General features: G+C 40.7%; 1 non-coding gene across 1 annotated transcript; it reads left to right on the forward strand.

Annotated features, from left to right (window-relative positions):
- The first annotated feature begins 4527 nt into the window (after positions 1 to 4527).
- On the forward strand, positions 4528 to 4599 carry trnaw-cca (transfer RNA tryptophan (anticodon CCA)). The gene has a single exon. It is a non-coding gene; the product is annotated as a tRNA-Trp (tRNA).
- Positions 4600 to 9644: the final 5045 nt, after the last annotated feature.

Raw genomic sequence — 9644 nt, forward strand, 5'->3', positions numbered from 1 at the left:
ACCTCACACTGAGAAAATTCCAAAGGAGTAGAAAATAGCAAATATGATCCTGTTATATAAAAAGGCTTGTGGTGCAGATCAAAGTAACTATAGATTAATAAGCTTAAAGTCCATCACAGGTAAAATAATGAAAGCATATATGAAAGAAAAGATCAAGCATCACATGGCAAGAATAGGAGCGTTACTGAACAGTCAACATGAGTTCAGACAGGGAGGTTCTGTTTTACTAATAAGCTGGAATTCCATGAAAATGCTACAAAAGGATACAACCAGAGAGCTGCATATTATATTATTCATCTTAATCCTCATAAGGCATCTGATAAGTCCCACATAAGAGTTTTGGCATTTGGCCGAAACACAGGAAGCAATAGGTTATGGTGTGGAGAACATTATCAGAACTAGGTGTTAAAAATGGTGTCCCTCAGTGGTCAGTGCTTGGGCTGCTGCTATTTTTAATATATATAAATTATCTGGATAGAAATATAAATAAAAGCTGGTTAAGTTTGCAGATGATACCAACCTAGGTGAATGGCAGATAAATCAAATTCTGTTGAATCATTACAGAGGGACTTGGACAGCATACAGGCTTGGGCAGATTTGTGGCAGATGAAATTTAATACAGAAAACTTATTGTGGTCTTGGTCCTGTTCTATTTCCTACCTGATCCTCTGTTCTGGCTACAGTTCTTATCATCCCCTTCTGAAACGACATTCTTTGACAGACCTGTTTAGGATCAGATTGAGCTTACTTGTCAAGTGGGAGCACATACAGTATATGGTATCAAGCAGGGCCTGATTAAGGAGGGTATGTGGGGGCCCTGTCCCCTGAGCTAGAAGCATTTTTGGGGCCCTACCTATGCAAAAACATATGAGTGCACATCAACTTCAATGTCTCAGAAATGCACACAATAAAGTAGAGAGTCCAAACTTTAAAATGAATAGCAAAATTCAGAAGAATGGGAAAAAATATGAGCTCTCTAAAATTATCAGAGACAATGTATGCTGTATCAAAACATATCTTTAATTAGCCATTGCTGCACAGATAACCAGCAGTTAATGAACCATCACAAAGCAAAGTTTGAAAAGTCAGCTATAGAACCCTATTGAAAATGCCTACAAATGTAGGAATATCAAAAACTGCATAAGCCATTCGGTATATTAACTCTTTGAGGGCTGAATATTTTTTCCAAAAAACATTGTTTTCTGAAACGCAATGGCTTCACACAGAAATCAACATAAAACGTGTGTTGCTGCATGCTGTGGCTGCCAGTTTGCCAAGAATGTGCGGCAGGCAAGCTGCCAGGCTGTGTTCACATTGCTGCTGCTGCCCCGTGCAGCCGTCACGCTCACAGTACATTGCAATCTGGTTTCTACCTCTTATCATTGTTAAGTGGCAGTCCTCCCAGGCGAACAGTGTCATAGGCTGTGTCAGCTACATGAATCTATTTAGCACCACGATTAGCTGGGGACCAATCAGCTGAAGCTGCAAAACCTCATATTCGTTTTCGATCGCTTGTATCAAAATCAGAGTCCGGCAAGTCTTAGTCTAATTCAGAGAGAACAGGCAACTTGTCGTCCACGGAATATTTTGCTTTATGCATTCGCTTTGATCTCTCACCAGATGTCAGTGCCATTTTTGCCATTGTCTGCACCTTGCTACTCACGGGAGTGCAGGAAATCTCGGTCAAAATCAATGAGGCTAACTAAAATGTAACGACTGGTTTTGTCACAGTTTACAGTTGATTACCGATTATCGTCGGGTCCTCCTTTTCACAAAAGTCGACATCAGCCCTGAAAGAGTTAACTCAGGCAAATGCTCACTGTTCTAAATTGTACTTTTCTGGATTTATTTTGCAGCAAAGTCCTTGATCAGATCACTTTCCAAACCACATAATTCTTGATTGACAGCAGAGTCAAATGATTCAGTCTTTCCTGTCTCATTGCGGATCTGAGAAAGTTCTACATCAGCCTGAGATTGGAGAATAATCATTCAGCACTTGCACTTGCAATTGTGACAAGCAATGTCAGGTAAAATCTGAAAGCAACATCTACAAAAAATGTCCACAAAGTAGATAAAATGATAATAACACAAACCCTCTCCCTCTCTATGACTTCTAACAGCCTGAGAAGAAATTAAATCAAACCAGGATCAGCTTGTTATGATTAATAGTCTTTGTATATTTTGTTGAGTTTTTCTTGGATGGATTTTCATTAAGTTTTAGGGCTGTCAGAATGAACATTACTATTTGAATATAATTCAAATCTATTGCCCACTGAGGCATTCCTTGTGTAATTTTGGGCTATACAAGAAAGAAATTGTTGTTGTTGTTCATGGAAGAATGGAGTTCTCCCATGTGACTGAAGCTTTAGGCTACCACTAACTAAGTGGAACAAAAGGGCAGCAAGTTTATAATAGTTCTTAATAAATCTCTGATAATAGCCACAGATGCCCAGAAAATGTCCAAACCTCCAAGTACATAAATACTGTTTACAGGCACTGTTAAGCAGTTAAGAGAAATACTTACATGAGATTGCACCTCTGCTGTTAAAGCCCATTGGCATGTGTGTGTAGTCTCAGGTAAGCACTAGGAAGGATCCCGACTATGGAGCTAGGGAAAGTGTGGCAAATAATGTTGCCACTGACCTTATGTCTGGCTGAGCCACCAGCATGTACAGAATGTGGGGGTGCAGGGTCACAGAATATCAGAGTGACTGAGGAGACAGCAGGGTTGAATGGAAGGCACCAACAGTCCATTTAATAGCCAACTTCTGCCAGTGTTGACAGAGTGCTAAGTCCATTCCTGACACCCCTAATTGCTACAATATAATGATATTACATAATAATACATTTTATTTATATAGCGCCTTTCCCATGCTCAAGGCACTTACAGAATATAATAAAGAACGGCAGCGTATACAGTATATAGCATTGTACAAACCAGATAAATAAATAAAGAAGATTAAGACAGTGAATTCTGAAAAAAAAAGAAACAGACAACATAATTGATGATCTCACACACACACACAGGTTACATTAGCATCTTGACAGAGAAGTAAACATGAGAGAAGGGTAATAAAGTCAAGTAGAGCTAAACGCCTTCCTGAACAGATGAGTTTTGAGTTGTTTTTTAAAAGAATTCATGGAGTCAGCTGACCTGATTAATTTCGGTAGGTCATTCCAGAGTCTGGGCGCTATACAGCTGAAGGCCCTGTCACCCATGGAGTGTAGATTAGTGTGGGGCACAACAAGATTACCAGAATCAGAGGACCTTAGTGGGCGGGCAGGCACATAGTGATGGAGAAGGTCACTGATGTAGTTTGGCGCGAGGTTATTTAAGGCTTTGTAAGTTATTAGTAGGGCGGCATGGTGGCGCAGTGGGTAGCGCTGCTGCCTCGCAGTTGAGAGATCTGTTGGACCTGGGTTTGCATGTTCTCCCCGTGTCTGCGTGGGTTTCCTCCGGGCACTCCAGTTTCCTCCCACATTCCAAAGACATGCAGGTTAGGTGGACTGGCGATTCTAAATTGGCCCTAGTGTGTGCTTGGTGTGTGGGTGTGTTTGTGTGTGTCCTGCAGTGGGTTGGCACCCTGCCCAGGATTGTTTCCTGCCTTGTGCCCTGTGTTGGCTGGGATTGGCTCCAGCAGACCCCCGTGACCCTGTGTTCGGATTCAGCGGGTTGGAAAATGGATGGATGGATGGAAGTTATTAGTAGGATTTTATATTCGATTCTGTAAGATAACAATACGGTGGTGAACTGTCACAAAAATGACTTACATATTTCTTTTTGATGGATTTAAATGTAAACGATAGGACACTATAATGTGGGAGGTATCTGAGGATTAAGAATAATTTTTTGTTAAAGATGGTGTTATTCAGTTAAATAATAATGTGCCACAAAAGAGCGATTCATCTGTTGGAGAGGAATATTTCTGTACATTGCGAGCTTATTATACTTATTATAATGGCTGGGGCTCAGGTAACTTCAACTGCTTTTCTTGTACCCTTCATTAGACCCCTTTTCAGAGTATCTTGGGGCTGGCAAGGACTTCTTTAAAAATGGTATAAATTAATACCCCTGTCTTTGCTGTGACATTACGTCAGACTCAAAAATGTCTTTTCGTGGTAATACATGAATAACGCCTTTTCATTAGCTTATTTTTTTTTCTCTAGATGAGATGCACTGATAGTATATTAATGTCATGAACAGGCTGTGCTGGTCGTACAACTTACCGACTCAGCCTTTATTGAAGGTGTGCCGGAAACATTCATTCACAGCACAGCCATACACCAGCGGCTCACCTTTTTTTCAGTTCGTTTTACTTTCCAGCCTATATTGAGTTCAGCCTAGAAACAGAAGCAACACTATCAAAGAAGTTGTCGTTATTTATTTATGGTACTGATAAATAAATAAATAAATAAATAAATAGAACGAGTCTTGAATCAGACAAATCAACTATTCTACTAACCCAAAAAAATGCTTCCAAACCTGTCACCAACATAACTGTAAGTAAGGTCGCTTCAACGCCACAGGACCTCGTGGCGCAACGGTAGCGCGTCTGACTCCAGATCAGAAGGCTGCGTGTTCAAATCACGTCGGGGTCAAACTTTTATTTCCAACATTAAAATTATTTACATGTCTGCATATACCTATAGTAACAGTGAGACAGGTCGTAGATAAATCCCATGCTGTATAATCAGTTTAATAAATCAAAGACGTAAGCATATGTAATATAACATAATTACCACACTAAAGACCGCAAGCGTTTTACACTTCATTGCATATGTGATGAGGCACAACGAGGTGTCCGACACACCGTGTGTACTTGAGAACAACATACGAGAGCAAGGCACGTGACCTGTCAATAACTAACCGATATCAGAAATGAACAGACCCGCGTGTATTAAAGGTTATAATTATAAGATAACAACATTCATTGTACAAAAAAAATCATTTAGGAAAGCGTGATCACCAGGACCGCAGTCAACAAAGGTAACTCACACCTGCCGAGAGCGCCAGGTCCCCAGTGCCATATGTTGCGCGCATGTGCAGTGCTCACTTATTATAATGAACTTCGTCCTCCACTAAAGAGCAGAACAGCCGAGCTGGAGCAACGAAATAGCCGTCTCTGAAAGTTAAATCGATCCCGATTGTCATTTTGTAGTATTAGCAATCTGGAATAGTACGGTAATCTTTGGACAATATGCTTAGTCGTTACTTTAACTTAAAAAAAGAACGCAAAAAGATAATAATAAAGAAGTGCCACTGCAAATACTGTAATCAAATGATACAAGTTCATGCCGTGTTTGGTGCGAAGTCTATTTCTGTTTCATGCTTGAGACCAACATTGATTACTGTTAAGACATTACATTATATATATAGTGTAAACCTAACATGATTTTGTTTACAGCATTAATGCCAAGATGAAAGTGCTGCTGCGCTCACCAGTAGACACTGTTTTGTGCCGTTGTTCTGTTTACAGATTTAAAAACATTTTACATATAATGCAGGACAGAACCATACCTAAAATTTAGAAACAGTAAGAAATGAAAGAAAACTGCATCAAATAAAGGCTTAGAAAGAAGCTGCAAAGGAAAACACAGCTGTATAAGGATGTAAGACCAGTAACTCAACAATAACCAATAACCATACAGCATATGAGAGAATGATGGTAATATTAAAAATATTAGGGATATTACTTACATGTACTCATTAACATTAATTATGTTGATGTTATGTTCAATAATTATGATAACTAGTGCAAGAAATGAAAGACTGTGTAAATGATGAATTTTGTAGTTTATTGTAAAGCAAACAGCAATTCCATGAGAAAAGAAAATTAGTCTATTGTAGTTTATCCATCCTTTACTTGCTTTCTTCTTTAATCTGTAGGACATGCTGGTGGGTGCAAGAGAGCGAAGGTTGGCCCTGTCCCTGAATGGAACACCAGTCCATTTTGGGGCTTGCATTAGTACAATCACAGAAAAACCCTGTCAAAAGAAGAATCAACTTTTGTGAGCCTGATTAATTTAATTATGGGTTGATGTGATAGAACATCTCTGAGCTGCACAATTGAACAATTAATCTTTATTTTATACAATGCCTAAAGAGTACACTGTCAAAAGGCCCTTTAGTAAACAAACCAGAATACAATGCACAATGATGAACCAAAAATGCACAAAAGAATATTTAAAATAACAAAAACAAATGTATTATTTTAAATGATTTGCCTGAAATTATCTACCCATCATACCCATTATCTTAACCCATTTTTTGCACAAAGCAGGGTTGTGGGGCAGCTGGAGCCTCTCGCATCAGGCTTTGGGCACAAAGGCAGGACAATCCTGGATATGGTGTCAGTCCACCACAGGGGAGAGAAGTTTGTGTTCTGGTTTGTCTGTTTTTACAGAGGCTACAGGAACAATGGAACCATATGAAAGCTTAAGGAAGTGAAAACAATTAGAATGTACAGTATTATGGTTGAGATTATTAGCAACACATTGCATTTTATACAGCACCATGGAATATGTGAGGTGTAATGCATTTCAATGGTTTCTACCAGCACTATATACTATACTAACTATACCATGCTGTTGCCTGAAATTATAAACTGCTCAAAAAAATTAAAGGAACACTTTGAAAACGCATCAGATCTCAATGGGGAAAAAAATCCTGCAGGATATTTATACTGATATGGACTGGGTAATGTGTTAGGAATGCCATATCGTTTGATGGAAATGAAAATTATCAACCTACAGAGGGCTGAATTCAAAGACACCCTGAAAATCAAAGTGAAAAAATGATGCAGCAGGCTAGTCCATTTTGCCGAAATTTCTTTGCAGCAACTCCAAATCATACTCGGAAGTTTGCATGGCCCCCCACGTTCTTGTATGCATGCCTGACAATGTTGGGGGGGGGGCATGCTCCTAATAAGACGATGGATGGTGTCTTGGGGGATCTCCTCCCAGATCTGGACCAGGGCATCGCTGACCTCCTGGACAGCCTAAGGTGCAACCTGGCGGCTTTGGATGGACTGAAACATAATGTCCTAGAGGTGTTCTATTGGATTTAGGTCAGGCGAGTGTGGGGGCCAGTCAATGGTATCAATTCCTTCATCCTCCAGGAACTGCCTGCATACTCTCGCCACATGAGGCCGGGCATTGTCGTGCACCAGGAGGAACCTAGGACCCACTGCACCAGCATAGGGTCTGACAATGGGTCCAAGGATTTCATCCTGATACCTAATGGCAGTCAAGGTGTCGTTGTCTAGCCTTTAGAGGTCTGTGCATCCCTCCATGGATATGCCTCCCCAGACCATCACTGACCCACCACCAAATTGCTCATGCTGAACAATATTACAGGTAGCAAAATGTTCTCCATGGCTTCTCCAGACCCTTTCACGTCTGTCACATGTGAAAAGCACAGGGTGCCAGTGGTGGACCTGCCAGTTCTGGTATTCTATGTCAAATGCCAATCGAGCTCCATGGTGCCAGACAGTGAGCACAGGGCCCACTAGAGGACGGGATTCTGTTTCTGATTGTGTGGTCAGAGACATTCACACCAGTGGCCTGCTGGAGGTCATTTTGTAGGGCTCTGGCAGTGGTCATCCTGTTCCTCCTTGCCCAAAGGAGCAGATACCGGTCCTGCTGATGGGTTAAGGACCTTCTACGGCCCTGTACAGCTCTCCTAGAGTAATTGCCTGTCTCCTGGAATCTCCTCCATGCTCCTGAGACTGTGCTGGGAGACACAGTGAACCTTCTGGCAATGGCACGTATTGATGTGCCATCCTGGAGAGGTTGGACTACCTGTGCAACCTCTGTAGGGTCCAGGTATCACCTCATGCTACCAGTAGTGACACTGACCGTAGCCAAATGCAAAACTAGTGAAAAAACAGTCAGAAAAGATGAGGAGGGAAAAATGACAGTGGCCTCCACTTGTTAAACCATTCCTGTTTTGGGGTCATCTCATTGTTGCCCCTCTAGTGCACCTGTTGATAATTTCATTAACACCAAAGCAGATGAAACTGATTAACAACTCCCTCTGCTACTTAACTTTCCAGATCAATAGCCCAGAAGTTTCATTGACGTTATGCTATACTCTGATTAAAAAGTGTTCCTTTAATTTTTTGAGCAGTATATTTTCTAACATACTGTATGTCAATTGTAAATAATTATTTGTGTATTTTGAAATATATTTTTGTTTACATAGTACTCTGCCCTTGAGGAGGGGTTAAGAAAATGGTTGGATGGATGTTTATAGATTAAAAGAAAAGGTTTTATTTGTATGTATACAATGATAATTGGGGAACAATCACAATGAAATGTCTTTAAATATATAAAACAGTCCTTTTTAGATGAAGTTTAAAGCATTTTATTCTGTAGTACAATTTGATGGAGTAGGTTTTGTACTACGTCTTGTAATGCAACTTGAACACATTGTCATTGATGGACCTGAGGTCTCAGGGTGCTTCGGGTCTTTCATCATCAGATGTTCTTATCCAGACGATCCTTCAAGAGGGTGTTCAAGACCCTGCTTTTGTCCAGGTAGCATACTACAGCAAGATCCAGCCTTCCTGATCCAAAGCCACATAGAAGTAATTTAATTAGCTTTAAAAATGTTATTGATATCTATCCTGTTGTGCAGTACAGATATGCCAAGGAGTATCAGGGTTTGATGAAGATACTGTCCTGCAAGCCTCTGCAGCCTAGTTTTGCTTCCAACTCTTGCTCCAACAGTCTAGCCCAGCACATACTTGGCCTGCTTTCTTTAAATGCTCCCTTATGCTGGTCTTCATAGAGGATCATGAGCTCTAGCAACACCACATGCATAGTTGACTGAGATGTAAGGACCAAATCTGGTACAAGTATAGTTGCCAAGATGGTGTTGGGAAACTTCAACTGTCTGCCCAGGCCCGCCTAGAGTTTGCCAGTCTCATGCTGCTGCCAGCAAGCAACCTGATGTCCTAGGTCCCCAGCCTTAAGAAAAGCAATAACCCACTTAGCTGGATATTGATGTTTGCTATGGGGAATTACTTTACAAATGGCATCTGACACTGTCTTTAGCACTTGGTCATAATGCCAGCATACCTCCCCTCTGCAAATGTCTATCTGAAGCTACTTAGGATATGTTTCTTGGATGCTGTCTTCTGGCACACCAGTAAAAGATGCACATTGGCACAATGGGTTTGCAAAAAATGGTTCTGGCCTCTGTTGTCTTGCTCAATCACCTTTTAGACTGAGATTCATTGGGGTACTGGGATTCATTTCAAGCTCCAGAATCATATTTACAATCAGGAGAAGTCTACTGAGATTTAGGTCCAGTTTTCCTATAGAATCCCTAATGATCATTGCACCCCATACCCTCATATGCCTTTAATTGGCCAGGACCTGTGCTACTTGTGTATATTTATGTTTATATTTGGGTGCAAAAGTATTTTTGTGTCCTTGAAGGTGTCCTTCATTGGGTATACCCTGTCCAAAGCCACCCTGATGACACTTGTGTCCTTGGAAATTTCTGATAAGTTGGGAAACAATACACTACACAGTACAGTATATCAAATATTATACTGTATATCCAAACTTAGTTTAGTATTTCTACCTCTGAGCTACACAGACCATATTCGTCATCGAGTTAGCATGAGTTAGTGTGT

This window comes from Erpetoichthys calabaricus, chromosome 2, assembly GCF_900747795.2.
Source record: "Erpetoichthys calabaricus chromosome 2, fErpCal1.3, whole genome shotgun sequence".
Classification (NCBI taxonomy): domain Eukaryota; kingdom Metazoa; phylum Chordata; class Cladistia; order Polypteriformes; family Polypteridae; genus Erpetoichthys; species Erpetoichthys calabaricus.